The sequence below is a fragment of the Ictalurus punctatus genome, chromosome 25, assembly GCF_001660625.3.
Source record: "Ictalurus punctatus breed USDA103 chromosome 25, Coco_2.0, whole genome shotgun sequence".
Lineage (NCBI taxonomy): Eukaryota > Metazoa > Chordata > Actinopteri > Siluriformes > Ictaluridae > Ictalurus > Ictalurus punctatus.
The window spans coordinates 11,585,926-11,599,436 of NC_030440.2; positions in this window are offsets into that span (position 1 = coordinate 11,585,926).

Below are 13,511 nucleotides of genomic sequence, written 5' to 3' on the forward strand. Positions count from 1 at the left end.
TAGCCTATAACTTTTCTCCATCATTATTTCTCCCACATCACACCACAGATCGCAGCGCAGCCTCAAGTCCAGCTACCATTGTTTTGTTTTTGGCTTAATATCAACTAATATGCTGTAAAGTTTGACATCTAGGCTATTTGTCTAGGCTATGATTTCCAGAAACTTTTTATTCTAATATTTTATAGTGATTGGACATCGCCTGTCCAATCGCTGGTTACAATTGCGAGAATGTGCTGAGATTATTTATGGCATTATGGGATGGATGGCGAAGGCAGTCAGCATATTATGTAGAAACCGGGGGTCTTCTTGGAAAACGCTCAGAGCTCTGCTGCTGACGTGAGCGCTTCTGTCTCGGACTTTAATAGACTCACCATCTCTCTTTTTTATTTCTCTCTAAAACCTGGTTCAAACTTTGGCATTGTTCAGTTTCATAGGACTACAGTGTGGTATAACTCTGTGACCGAGAGAGACAAAAAACAACAACAACAACAACAACAACAACAACAAAGTCTTAACATGGTAAATGCACAGGCCATTTTTCAGCATGAACAGCCCTGCTTCTTTTCACTCTGGCATCTGCGATAAATATTTGGCTTCTCTTGATATATCTAATAAAACTGTTTATAACGCCTTGCTTGCGCTTTCTTACACAGGAAGGAGCTAAAAAATTTTAAATAGGAAAAGGCCTACAAAAATCCCACCCGTTGAGACAGAGAGAGAGAGTCAGGGCTCATCTTGTGTAAATATTTGAGATGTCTGTAAAACCAGGATAACCTTTTTTCTGTCAGCCAAGTGATTTACCTTTTCCTGTGATAAGTGTTCCGCCTCACCTCTCTAACCAGCAGCACCAGGCTCTTTTCCCTGATCGCCTTTAACACATGCCATTATGTCTCCATGTTTAGACACAACTTAAACTTTCTCTGTAAAGATTTTTAACCGCTAAACTTTAGCCACCTTAGCGCCGATACTGAGTGTGACACACTGGCTCTTGATGCGCAATTTGAAACGTCACTCACAAGGTCTGTCCTGTTAATTAGTGATCTTAGGAATAAGTCCGAACAAAAATAACCTAGAACACATAGAATACATTGTAACAAGATTTCTTGATTCAGTTGCCTAGCAAAAAGGCTGCCAGCTTATACAGTAATGTAAACGTGTTTAAACGAAACAAGACATAGCACATTTTGAGTCAGACCGCCCAATTTGTAGTCGAGCAAAAATATTGGAACACATGACTGAAAGATATCTCTTGTTACACAGGTGTGTCCTGTTAGATTGATTGTTTAAGCATTAATAGCTTTGAATGTCTACTCTTGGTTTGAGCCTACAGTTTCACCTGTGAAGACTGCGTTTGTTGTTAAAAAGGATAAACTGACATAAAGACCAGAGAGCTGTCTATGAGAGAAAAGCAAGCCATTTTGAAGCTGAGCAAAGAGGAAAAATCGATCAGATGCATTGTACAAACATCGGGCATAGCCAGTACAACAATTTGGAATGCCTGAAAAAGAAATAAACCACTGATGTACTGAGCAACAGACACTGAATTGGCCGGTCAAGAAAAACAACAATATTATTAACAATAAATGTATTTCTGCTTTTCAATAAGCGCCATCTACTGTCAGGGAGTGAATCTGCAATTTCATTCAGCTCGTCGCCAGTGTTTAATGCTTGGGTGTGAACACAAAAAAAATGTGTCAAAAAAACAGACCGTTTAACACGCTGCGAAAAACGTCTAGGTGTGAACAGATCCTTAGACTGGCCAAGTCATCACCAGACCTTAAGAGTTCAACAGTTTGGTGATGTCAGTGAGTAATTCAGGGATATGCAAGCAAATATTAAGTGTTATTTACTTTAATTTACTTCAAGACTTATACTTTTGCTAAAAATTGGGTGGTCTAATACAAAAGGTTCTATGGTTTGTGCTGTTTAACTCATCATGATGTAAATACCAAGAAATGAAAGATGAAATTTTAAACTCACTTCAATGTCATATCAATCTTTTGATCTCAAACCTAAATGTCTTTGGTGTATAGCACAAACAAATGAATTGGCCCAGCCATTCCAATAGTTTCGGAGGGGAATGTATAATCATATCAATTGTATCGTAATATGTTATTTAGGCTGCTAGTTAGTTTATGAGCTAACACAGGAGCCTCTTAGCTCCGAATGAGATACAATAGTCTGTAGATGTGGCTCTTCTTTGATAATGATGCAGTATCTACTCTGTGCCAAACAATATTCTCTTGAATTTTCTCAGAATTGTATTATAAATATAATTTCACTAGGATTGTTTTGGCTTTCATCACATATCACGGTCCAAACTGCATACCACTGTAGGAAATAGTTTGGAAAAATGTAAGGCGTGTGTATAGTAATGAATTGAAGCTTGAAACGAGTAAAATGTCTGGAAATACGCTTCATGGTCTTATATTTAATATCATAATGAGAAATATTAAATATATTTTCTGTTACTCAAGATATTTTTGCCGGCTATGATAACATCTTTTGCAGTGTGGTTTGCACCGTCTCTCTCTGGCGTCTAGCAGCCTGCTGAAAAAGAGAGAGCACATAAAATGGCTTTCATAAACCACAGACACAATCATCCATTACCCACTCGTACACCACGACTCTCCTTCCGCTTCACAGACAGCACTCGACCATGTCCCCATCACACTCAGTTCTATAAGTAGTGGCTATGGCTAAAATCACACACAAAAAAATCAAATCAAATAAAAAATCATAATAAAATCTGTCAGAACAGTACAAAGCAAAATGTAGACAGAATTTAATTCTACTTGTTTATTAACACCATATGTGTTGAGGGTACGGTGGCTTAGAGGTTAGCATGTTTGTCTCACACCTCCAGGGTTGAGGGTCCGATTTCCGCAGTGGCCCTGTGTGTGCGGAATTTGCATGTTCTCCCCGTACCTCGGGGGTTTCTTCCAGGTACTCTGGTTTCCTCCCTCAGTCCAAAGACATGCATTGTAGGCTGATTGGCGTGTCTGTAGTGTATGAATGGGTTTGTGAATGTGTGAGTGAGTGTGCCCCGTGATGGATTGGCACCCATCTGCCCCCTGCCTGATGCCGCATGCCCCCTGGTATAGGCTCCAGGTTCCCTGCGACCCAACAAGGATAAGCGGTATAGAAAATGGATGGATGGAACGGACCATATGTGTTGTTTGTATGTATTGCAGAACCAGAAATGTTGTGCTTTCCTCTAGTCTCCTCTGTGTTTAATTCATGACATGTTACTGTATATTATAATAAAGCTGAACAGATTTGTCAGAAAGAAAAGTGAAAGAAAATGTCTCAAGAGAGTGTTTGCTGAATGAAAAGAGCCCGGTCAGTGTGGAATCTGGGCTTTACTAAATCCTTTTTTGAGACTTGCTGACAGAACAGCTGCTTTATTTACTCATAGGAGTGTAGTAGCATGAAAGTCTAACTCTGACAGACTGAATTTACGTATGTTTTCTCAGATTTTGAACCAGGGTAGATTCTGTCTTAAACACTAATAGTGTTCCATCGGGAACTACGGCACAGTTCAGAACATTATTCATAATTAAAATGCAACATCTTATAATTAGGACACTGTGGCAAACGGCTTTCTGTTCACTATAGTCGAGTGATCACAGAACTGGGCTCCAACTAAGAGATAATCTTACAACCTTATAAACTGCAAGTATTAATTCATAGACGACAGGCTCAGACCTATATCTGCCAGATGATAGATAACACTGTCCAGCTGGGGATACAGAGTAGCTCTGGGACTCGTGACGAGAGTGAAGAACCTACTGAAACACGCACACGCCAAAAAAACATGAGCACATGAGATTTTTTTTTTTTTAAAAGGAAGGAACTGATGGAGAGAAATGAAATAAGAGGAAATATAGGAGACAAGATATAAACTGAAAAAAGGCAGAATAGATAAAGGCAGAATGGCAGAGAGAGAGAGAGAGAGAGAGAGAGAGAGAGAGAGAGAGTTTGTATTCTCTCTGGTTTTATTTTACTGGTTTTCTTTATGATTTTCACTATTATTATAATTATTACTATGCGACTAGTTTGGTTGTTGTTGCTGGTGGTGGTGGTGGTGGTTTGGTGGATGTGGGGCTGTAGTGTGTGATTGTGCCTTGTGATGGGTTGGCACCCCGTCCAGGTTGTTCCCAGGGATAAGATCCAGACTCCTTGCAACCCTGTGTAGGATAAGAGTATGGAAAATGGATGGATTATTGTAATCATTACTATTATTAATGTCAATTTCTGCTATAATATCTCCTCGAATGTATCTATATGGGCATTCAATATGTTATGAAATCAGAGAGGGAACTCGGAACTACAGTTCCCAGCAGCCACGGCACCATAGTCACATGACCACCTGCACCTGAATCACGTTTCTGTTAATGGGCACGCATGTATATAGCCACAGTTTGCACTGCACTCTGTCTCACATTTGTCTTATTTTACCTTTGTCCCTGTTACCGTGTTTTGTTTATTTAGTTTATGTTTAGTCTTTGCCACAGTGCTTTGCCTTAGTTATAATGTCTTTTGTATTTTGTTGGTTTATTTATTAAAACGTTTAAAATTCTGCACCTGTATCCGTCTCAACTCCCTAACGTGACACAATAAATGTTGTTTTTTTTTTATTTGTATACATTTTGATGCTTTGGCAATAAATGCATACCGTCATGCCAGTAAAGCTTATTGAACTGAATTGAATTGACTGGATGTCACAGACACACATGTCCACCTGCTTGTCTCTTATGTTTATTCGAGAGTCTTATACAAGACACATCAGTTAATGAATATTCATGGTTTGCTTTGTGTGATGTGTATTTATTAATTCATTTGATGAGCCCTGCTGGTGGATCTGTGTGACGAGAGCTGTTACATCACCATCACTGTCTACAGTGATGTCCAGCATGAAGCTGCCTTCGAGCAGACAGACCGGATGCAAAGTAGAAGGAGCAGTGGGGCAGACATGGGATGCATCCCGTCTCCCTCAATCAGCCATCAGCCGCTCACATTCTGGGTTTGTTTATGTTTGTTTGTAGTGGCACTGCTTGTCCTTAATTGGATGTTTATGGAGTAATAATGACATGGAAATAAAAAACAGTCATTAAAGATGTTATGTATGCGTGTGTGTAGATGTGTGTGTGTGTGCGTGTGTATCAAGGGGGGGTTAGGGGGTTGTCAGGGATTCATTTACAAATCAGAGGAATATATCACATACTAGTTATTCTCTCTGGCTGTTTTAAATCTAATCAGTGGCTGCTTTATTCCATAATCTGACATCTATTTAGTAGCAGATAAGACACAAGTTGGCTTCACACTATGGATTTACTGACTGCTGGAAGCATTTCCAAGGGATATTATTCTCATACTTCATACCTGTTCCTGCAGATTGTTTGGTCCCATTCATACTGTTGAAGTCATTGTCACGTTTGAGGATTCAGCATGATCCAATGTGTGTGCTTTGTGGTGTGGTATGCTATCCTACTGGAAGTTTTTCACACACAGCCACCAACACACACAATAATAGGCTATGTCTAAAGGTATATACTATATATTTTTATAGACGCCCATATTACATGGCATTACAAGAAGATATTACTGTAGGACTTGACTTTTTTTGAGTTAAATACTCTAACAAACGTTGCAAATGATGCAATTCAGCTGAATTTTATTTGTAGAGCAGTTTTTTTTTTTCTCCCACTAGACAGAATCACAAAGCAGCTTTATAGACGTCTCAGACCCAATCAGAGCTTATTCTTCTCTGGAACTTGAGCATTACACCAGCGTCTTTTTGACTCTGATATGGTAGGATGCATCCTATGAAAGACCCAAACTGAGAGGCCTTCAGAAGAGTTGAGATGAAACACACAATACAGATTTAAACTTCAGTACACTCGGTTAAAACAATTGTTTTTCTTACTCGATATACTAATACATACTGTATATTAACGTGCATATACAGTACATATTGTCAGGTGGAAGAGACGGTTGCAAGTCCACGTTGACTTTATTGCGACAGGAAGACAAATCCGAAACAAAAGGCAGAAGCAATGTGAAAAAAACTGGCTAGGGTCAGATGATCAGAGTATTAAAGACAAAAACCAGGAACTGGAACCCAGAAACATCATTTAAAGGCTTGGTAACATCATACATAAATTCAGAATGAAACTTTGCAAAGAGCATGTGTGTGTGTGTGAGAGAGAGAGAGAGTCCGGGTTATTTAAGTGTGTGTGCTTGATTTAGTCCAGGTCATCAGGTGATCTGGAATGTGAGAGTGACTGTGTGTGTGATGAGAAATGGAGTGTGGATTGGCCATGTTGTGATGCTGTGGTGGATACTGGGAACCTGGGTCCAGTGCATACGTGAAACTACGTTGATGACCAAGTGTGAACTTAGGAAAGTGTCATTTGAATGCCTCTCCAACTTATAATTCCTACTCGGAAAGCCAGGGTTTTTCAAGAGCTCCGACTTCCCCGAGTTGCGATTCCGTGCCGTCATTTCAACATGGTGGAGTAAAAAGTAAAAAGAATAAATAACAGTGTGGTTGAAGGTGTTTAAACAGTCTTTTTGAGATTCTGTTTATATTTGAAATCGCTAAATACCGAGTGACACTTTGATAATTGAAGAGTTAATTCGCTTTCTGTTTTGATGTTTTCATCAAACCGCTCTTTTATGTATTTTTCAGTGCTATGAACAGCGACTTATCAGAAAAATAAATGAAGCACTAACCAAATAACCCTTTAATTCCAACTCTTTAATTAATTATTTAATTTAGTTTTTGTAGACAGCAAGAGAAAAAGAGATAACACAACCCCTTAATGCAGCTCTATTTCTGACTTCAGACTGCTGTACTGTAACTGTGGAGATCATTAATATTATGGTGTATCTTAACTCTGATACCTTTTAGTGTTGGATTTCTTTCCTCTTTGAATTTTCCCACAAGATCATAGTGTCATATCATTCATTATCTTTTGTTTGTTATGGAAATTTCTTTAAAATTTTGTTTGCTTGTTTGTTTGTTTTTTGAATTGGCTGTTTTGTCTGGGAGAATAAGTCAGTATAGTTCTAAGAATGATGCAAGATAAAAATGAAGAATGAGACATCGATCTTAACTTACCTGAATATTTTTTTATGGAAAGCTACCCACCAAAAATGTGAACTTAACATGAATTTTCTCTAACACACATTCCATAAGTTGTAAAAAATAAATAAATAAATAAATATAAAAAAAAAAAAAAAGAAGAAGAAGAAGAAGAAGAAAACAGTACATATATATATTTTTTTTTCAAAAAACACTTTCCGTGATATATATTATAAGTTCTTCTGGACATTTTTACATTTTCATGAATACCTCAAATGGTGTCCTCCCAACCTCTAAAACAGGGGTTCCCAAACTTTTTTGGACAAACAAACCCAAATGGACATTATGAATTTTCTGCAACCCCAAGTTGTAACCACCCTATTTTTTCATTCCACGTTTATAATTTAGGACTATTGTAATATCTGGACATATTATATAAGAAATAAAACACAATGGGGCATATTGTTATACGAAAATCACCCATGCCGTGGTGGTGTGATGTGACCTGACGTGAAGTAGAGAGACCAGGTTTATATTTGAGGCGTGGCCACACGAGCAGCATTGTTCACACACCGGCTTACGTACTTTATCTTTATCCTTATCTGCTCCTTCAAAACATTCCAGTTCATCTGGTTTCCAAATTGAACAGTAAACTGTTTAATGAATTCATGCACAGTGACAAGCTTTACACTCACAAACTCGGTTTATCTCAAAACTTTCTACTGTCATTGTGATTGTTATCATGAGCTGTATCTCAAATGAAAAACTTTCACCTTACGTTTAGAATTATTTACTAATCTAGAAGATCCAGAAGAGCATATGCAAATCAAATGACGGCCTCCAGTTTGGGAACGCCTGCTCTAAACCACAAATCATTGATGAACTGTGTGTTTTTCTTCCTATAAATTCACTAGAGACGTGGTCTCCTCGAGGTTGAAAAAGTAATGAGCACAGAAAGGTGAGGAACATGAAATTATGTAACTGTTAGGTGAGGCTGGTTAATTGTATCTGGCAGCTTGTCGATTTGGTTTAGAAAAACAAGGTGGAGGTTAAAGTGGTTGATTAGAAATGTGGAAGACTGAATCAGAGGGCTTAAATGGTGCCTCCGCAACTGGAAATGTATGTCTACCGCTGTGCTGTGAGGACCTTGCAATGACAGATGACACGCTGAGACGTCCAACACAGGATGGGCGGACTTTGCAGCCGTGTGTTTGAGTGCAATAGAACATCTGTATGTGTGTAAAAGCCTATATTAATAGCAAATAATATTTCTTGTGGTTTTTTTTTTATTGTATGGAATGGTAGAAATCAACACTCAACACTGTGTATGCACCTGTACCGGTACAGATGTGTGTGATTGTCATGAATGGATGGAATATGAAAGGGATGCTCAGGTGGCAGTCATCGCCTGAAGGAGCTTTCAAAATAAATTGTGATCAGTGATGCATTTTCTTTGACACACTACACACTCACACAGAGGGGAAAACGTGAATAGGGACATTGGGGAGAAACAATGCCATGCATTTATCTTCTATACCGCTTATCCTTAATGGGTCGCAGGGAACCTGGAGCCTACCCCAGGGAGCATCGGGCACAAGTTGGGGTACAACCTGGACAGGGTGCCAATCCATCGCAGGGCACAATTACATACACACTCACACACCCATTCATACACTACGGACACTTTGGACATGGACGGCAGCCTAACATGCATGTCTTTGGACTGGGGAGGAAAACGGAGTACCCGGAGGAAACCCCCGTAGCACGGGGAGAACATGCAAACTCCGTACACACAGGCTCAACCCCAAAGCCACCGTGCGCCCAACATAAATCCTGTATCTGGAAAATATATAGTCGTAGAAAAATGTTCAGTGAAACAGTTATGGTGTTTCTTACAACTGGAGTGTAAAGGATTTTGAACACAGCTTGGTTATTTTTACCCACAGTGCATCTGACCCTAGCATCTGGCCCTTTTTCTTTTTTTTTTAAAATTACATGCTGAATGTATTCCAGCATTTCATTTGAAAATGATACTGTATTAGAGAATACAGTATACAAAGAGAATTCCAAAGTGGAATTTATAGTTATGTCAGGGTAGTAGTTTGAATTGAAACCAGACCTGCTAGCTAACCTGCGCTGCCCTTTAAAACCCGCTATTGCGTCTGACTGCATTACACACACACATACTGAGAAAGCAAAAAAGAAAGCAGCTACTGATGCCTTGGGCACAGAGCCCATCTGGAGTTGACTGACTGGACTGATGTTGGTAAAAGAGCCTGTAGTTATCTCAAACACCAGGAGGAGTTTCCTGTAATAGACACACTGTTTGTGCTATTCATGCCAGCTGTGCTATTCCTTTCCTTGTTTTCTTCTATTCCTGAACCAATCCGTAAAACATTCATTCTCTCAATTATTTCATACAAATGAGAAGGATGGCCCCCCAAAACTCTGATCTACTATAAAAAAAAATTCTTCAAAAAACAGCTAAACACCCACCTCTTCCGTGAGCACGTAACTAACCCCTAAAATGCCATTATCCTTAAAAAAAAAACACTCACTCTGGCTCTTACACCTCTACTCTGCGCACTTTGCTTTTCTAGAACTCAATTATAAAACTTGTATAGTAGCACTACTTGTATTGTTCTCCATTTGATATACCACTTTGCTCATTTCCTCATTTGTAAGCCGCTTTGGATAAAGGCGTCTGCTAAATGAATAAATGCAAATGTAAAAACCTTTTTAAAAAACTTTTAGACATGATTTGTTGTGTTTCTATATTTGTTTTTAATGAACGACTCCATTCAGAGGTAATAAATGAGCTGAGACTAACGCTACTTAATGTGCTCCTCATATGCTCCTGTATTTCTCATTTGTATAGTTGTAATTATGAATTCCTTGCTTCCCAGTGTCCCACTAATGTTAGCGAGTTCGTTCTTTTGGGATCACCCTTACATTTTCCTCTTTGTTAAAAGGTACATAATTTGATGACCATAAAAGTAAGCTGGTCTGAGTGGTTTTATCAGTAACTACTAAATGTATTTTGTGTTTAGAGGATTAAAAAATCTTTCCTTGGACAACTGAAAACGTATGCTGCATTCAACTAGAGGTCATAACTCATCATTCCCACCTCGGACCAGGCAAAAACAACGAGAATGCACATCCCACACCCCCCCTTCAACATGGCTTCTCACAGCACCAACGTTACACAAGGCAGCAGTTCTTAACTTTAAATGAGTTATATATACACAAGTATTCGCTTTAGATCAATTAAAATACTGATATAGTCACTTGTTAAATCTATAACACTGAATATACTGTTTTCTGTTTTGAGAAGGAAAGTAAACATCACTCATCACAGTTATCTGGTATCTTGTTGCTAACAATAAAAGAACCTGGAGGCTTCCATGTCTTTTTCTCACTTTGTAGCTCAAATGCTGTATTTGAATCACCTCCCGCTTCTGAGGTAATTCAAATGCAGAATTACTTTCCCCTAAAAGTATAAAGGAGATGTTGGGAACTTGTATCGGAACGTATACGAAGGCAGCGTAAAACCACCAACACTTATACAACTCAGTTAATCTGGAAATGGCTTTAGGTCATGAGGCTTGCGTGAAATCTGATCTGTATCAGCATTAATGTGAGCTGTCAGCACTTTTCATTATTGCTGCCTTTTCACTTCAGGAAAAAAGGATAAAGTGAGTGTTTAAGTGACTGTGGGAGCCCTGCAAAGATTTCATTTGTAGGTATTGACCATCCTCTCATGTAGCTGAAACATCATTAGCAGAAAAGGAAAATCCAGCATGTACGGTGTCTAATCTCCCATAGGTGTTCGACTGGGTTGAGATTTAGTCACGATGAAGAACATCGCATAAGTATTACACTACTTCAAATCATTTACTGAGCCATACATATAGGAAATATTGTATAAATATTGCATAAAGATTCTTCCTTAAAATCTTATGAGATTTAGTAATTAATCTCACTTTTGTTATGAGAAGGTACCAATTGTCTCACAAATGTTTCTTTTTTTATAAAAAAAAAAGAAACAAAAAAAGAGATGAGATATTGTTTTGGATTAGCGGGATTTGAACATGGGTAAGGGGGCAGTGGTGGCTTGGTGGCTTGGCGGTTAAGGCTCTGGGTTACTGATCGGAAGGTCGGGATACTGATCGTTCAAGCCCCAGCACTGTTGGTCCCTTGAGCAAGGCCCTTAACCCTCTCTGCTCCAGGGGCGCTGTATCATGGCTGACCCTGTGCTCTGACCCCAGCTTCCTGACATGCTGGGGTATACAAAGAAAAGAATTTCACTGTGCTATAATGTATATGTGATTAATAAAGACTCATTATCATTAAACCAGTGCACCACTCAGGAACTCGTTATGTTAAAATATGCATTTCTCTGTCTGTGGTTCATGGGGTAGTGTATTGAGCAAGGTAATTTTTTAATATTTCTTATGCAGAGCAAAAGTTGAATTGCTTGTTTGGGGAAAAATGTACATGGGCATCATCTTCGCTATTTACATATGACTTAGAGGGGGGAAAATACAACAACCCATTAACCTGTCTTTAAGACAATTAACAAAATATATTCCATCTCCCATGCCAATACTTTTGCCTGGTAGTGTATAATTGAGCAGTTTTGACTGAAAGCGTTCACCTGAACTGTTGACCAATGTCGAGCACCAGTACCAGCACTGGATCAGTGATAAGTGGGAAAGTGTCTCATTCTCAGTCTGTCATAGACACACTCACACACAATTCAATTTAACAGGGATATCTCTGTGTAACATCTTTAGCCATGAGCTCTGCTCTGGCTGGATTAATGTGGACAGCAGCTTAATGCTCAACATAACCTCTCTCTCTCTCTCTCTCTCTCTCTCTCTCTCTCTCTCTCTCTCTCTCGCTCTGTGTGTGTGTGTGTGTGTGTGTGTGTGTGTGTGTGTGTGTGTGTGTGTGTGTGTGTGTGTGTGTGTGCAAGCTAAAAAAAAGATGTCCTATAATGAGTAAAAAAAAAAGATAGCTGGAGAAGATACTATTAGCTTCTCCAGATAACACTGGAGCTGTAGGTCCTGCTACCAGTCCTGGTCTGCTCTTGCCTGATGACAGTTTGTTCCCCTGGGATGTATCACTTCTGTCAGAACAGGGCCATCAGGATATTCCAAGGCTTCAGACCTGTCAATGGAGCCTTCACAAAGAACAGACCTGAACTGTGGCTATTCAGGATGGTCAACAGAAAAGGTCTCACATTTACATTTACAGGTATTTGACAGCTTAACAAGGTAGAATTCATAATTATACTTTTTTTGTCAGTAAAAGAGCACATGGAGTATTTTATCTGTTATTATTAGGACTGGTCAGACTGAAACAGTATGAAACAGCTAGCTTCTGGCTTAGGGGGAAGGTGAGAATCTGATCTACTTTAGGCACAAACACAGCAACACATTACTCTTATAGATCCATCCATCCATCCATCCATTTGCCGCTTATCCTACAGGGTCACAGTGAACCTGGAGCCTATCCCAGGGAGCATGGGGCACAAGGCAAGGTACACCCTGGACGGGTGCCAATCCATCACAGGGCATACTCTTATAGATCAATCATCTAATGTATATAGTTGAGACTTTCGATTAATTATTTTATATTCTTAGATAGATCAGTACTTTGCAAATATTAATAAAAACAGTCAGCGCACATTATTAGGTGATAAAAGTGCCCACAGTACAATAATTATAAGCTTTAACACCACAAAATATGAAGGTGCTACACCTCGGGCTGTTTAATGTCCGAAGTGGGAAAAAGCACAGATAACTGCACTTTTAGAGTTATGGGACATTGGTAGTTTTCTACTATAGTGAACTTTAAACATTCATGCAACATTTTGTACAGAAATTTCAGCACAACAACATCAGGGAACAATAGCAAGTAGTGTTGTCAGGGTATATAATGGACATTACATGAGTGATAACTTTAATGCTGATAATTACCTTCTCAACACAGTGATTACAGTTTCAACATGACAATGCACCTGTGCACAAAGCAACATCTCTAAAGACATGGTTTGCCAAGGTTGGTGTGGTTGAACTTTTGGGGGTATGGCTTAAATCTGAATATGAATCTGAACAGCATAGATGACATTTTAATATATTCCTTGTCATCCCCAAAATGCCATCCAACATAACAAGAAGGTACTAACTCTTAAAAATTTCCTTTTTGGGGTGCTCTATCAATTTGAGAATCTAACCATGGGTGGTAAAGTAGAAACAAGTGGCCCAATCCAGCCAGTGTTAGGGACTTGCAATGATTTCTGGGGTTAACAAATTTCTATATGTATTTTATCAGGGGATTCAGTAGCATTTGCCATCCCTCTGACCTCTCTCCTCAAGGGAAATTCCCACAACTTAACGAAGAATTAATAGATTGA